The sequence below is a fragment of the Sinocyclocheilus grahami genome, unplaced genomic scaffold (assembly GCF_001515645.1).
Source record: "Sinocyclocheilus grahami isolate Dianchi unplaced genomic scaffold, SAMN03320097.WGS_v1.1 scaffold4666.1, whole genome shotgun sequence".
Taxonomy (NCBI): Eukaryota; Metazoa; Chordata; class Actinopteri; order Cypriniformes; family Cyprinidae; genus Sinocyclocheilus; species Sinocyclocheilus grahami.
In genome coordinates, this window is record NW_015509564.1 from 12,139 (window position 1) to 14,747 (window position 2,609).

The window sequence follows — 2,609 nt, forward strand, 5'->3', positions numbered from 1 at the left end:
GATGTTGAACAGAGACAAAGACACAAAGGCCTTCTCTGCATCCAAGACATTTTCCTCGTCCACAGTCACGTACACCGCAAACGTGGTCAGAGCCACCTGCAGCACATCACAGCACAATCATGACAGGTTTCCACTTCAGTCAGTGCTAAAAAACTCCAACAAAGGGCTGTGTTTGAAGTGCACAAACTAGACTTATTAATCACATCGGCTAATGCACTTTTGAAACGTGAGCCGGCAACTCGACACCTAGATAGGGATCTACCACATCATTAGGCATATCAAAGATAAGCACTTTGCATTTCCAGCAGACACACGAAACCGCACAGAAAGCGGTAAGGTACCATGAAGGGCGCGCTGGTCCAGGCCATGGTGGAGAGAGCGCTGAGATACGCCGTCTTACGCAGCACAGCCAGCTCCTTCTGCCGGATCTGCAGGATCTTCTCCTTGAAGGAGACTTCCCAGGCGTAGAGCTTCAGCACCTTTATACCGTTGAGAATCTCGTTCATCAGCTTGATGCGGTCGTCCTTATGCTTCATCTGCTCCACCTGTGCCGACCAATGCAAGCAGCTTTGCTCATATTTTAAATTACATTTTATTTTTATATTGTCCATTTAAATTTCAGTTAAAGTTTTAGTCTTTTTGTTGTGCATTTCTGTCATTTGTATTAGTTTTGGGTTTTATAAATGTTTCATATAAAATTGCATTCATTTTCATTTTAGTTTTAGTTAAGTACATCAAATGAAACTGAATAAAAATGAGAAATGTTGCCTTGCATGTAATTTAAATGTGAAAATAATGTTGCCTCACTAATGCTGCCAAAAACTCTTTATTATATATGGTGGTCTCATACAAATGTAATTTAATTAAATTAAAAATTTGAATTAAAAATTTGAATTTAATTGAATATTTCATTTCATTTTCTGCCAAAATCAACATCCTGTGTGATGGAGCTCTAATTTTTTTTTTTTTTAACTTGGAATATTTTTTATTAGTTTTATATATTTTTTTAATACATTTTTAATATAAATGTTCATTTTAGTTTCAGTTAAGTACATCCTATAGATAATAACAGACAAAAATGAGATTAAATAAATTAAATAAAAATGAGAAATGATGCCTTGGCAACTAGATAGAATAACATTTTTTGTTTTATATATTTAATTTTATTTCAAGTAACGCAAATATTTTTTTAAATGGTTTTAGTTAACAATAATAATCATGACCATAACTGTGTTCAGCTTACTAAAGTAACCAAAATATTAGTGTTCAAACACTGAAATGTATTAATATAAACATAAACTGCCAACAATATGCTGAGCTATTAAGACAGCATTGGCTAAATGTGAAACTTGACCATTCTTATCAAGTTTTGATGTTATTTTATTTCAGTATAAAAAACACAAACATGTTTTTTTTATACTTTTAATGAACTATAATAAGCCTGGTGTGGCGTACAGACAGAAATGACTTCACACATGGTGTTTTGTTTCCAGTTTAATTTGCGATCTGTCTCTTTAAGAGGAAACGACGGCTCGCTAGAAGCGTCACCTAAATGTGAAAGTCTGATAAGCACAAGCTGTGAAAACCTCAGAGCAGACGCAAACATGGATAAGCACGATAACTCGATGCTAATGAAGAGAAGAGAAGAGAGCCAAACCTGGTAAGTTCTGGTCTTCATGGCGATGAAAGCGTTTAATGGGATCAGCAGAACCATCACGGCCACACCGGCCAGAACCGACGGACCCAGATTCTGAACACAAGACAGAAAACTCTCAGAACGAAGAGCTCACACTTCTGCGTTTCTGTCAGACGTCTCTTCAGTCCCCAGATTTGATCCTGGACATCAAGTAGTGACCCAACACAATAACTATCATATTTGCTTCTATTTTAAATTTGATTTATTTTTGAATTAATTATTTTTCACTTTCGTTTTAGCTAAAGATTTGGTAATTTTATTGAGTTTTTGTCATTAATTAATTCATTAATTAATTTTCATTAAAATGTATTAAAAAAAAATTTTTTTTATGGTTTTAGATTACGCTCAGTTAAAGATCATTTAATTTGTGATTATTTTATTTTCATCTTAATTTCAGCTCAGTTTTAGTAATTTTTTTGTGTTTTTGTCATTTTCATTCGTTTTTTAAATGTCTATATTTTTTTATTAATTAAATGTAATTTTTTAATGTACTAATAAATTAAATTGTATTAAGAATGTTAAAATTATATATAATTATTAATATTAACAATTGATTTATTTATGCATTTTTCTTTAGTTTTAGTTATTTTAGTACTTCAATTTAAACTAAAAGAAAATGAGAAATGTTGCCTTTGCATTGGCTACTAAATGAAATAAGTGAAATATACTTTATTTCAATTAATGTTTATTTTATTACAAGTAAAAACAATGTTTTTATTAATTTTTTATCATTTTATTTTCACTTTCATTTTAGCTAAAATTATAGTAATTTAGTTGTTTTAGCCATTTTCATTAGTTTTTTTTATTTTAATGTCTCTATACTTTTATTAATTAATTTATTATTATTATTAACAATTAATTTATGTATGAATTTTCTTTAGTTTTAGTTATTCTAGTACTTCAAGTTAAAAAA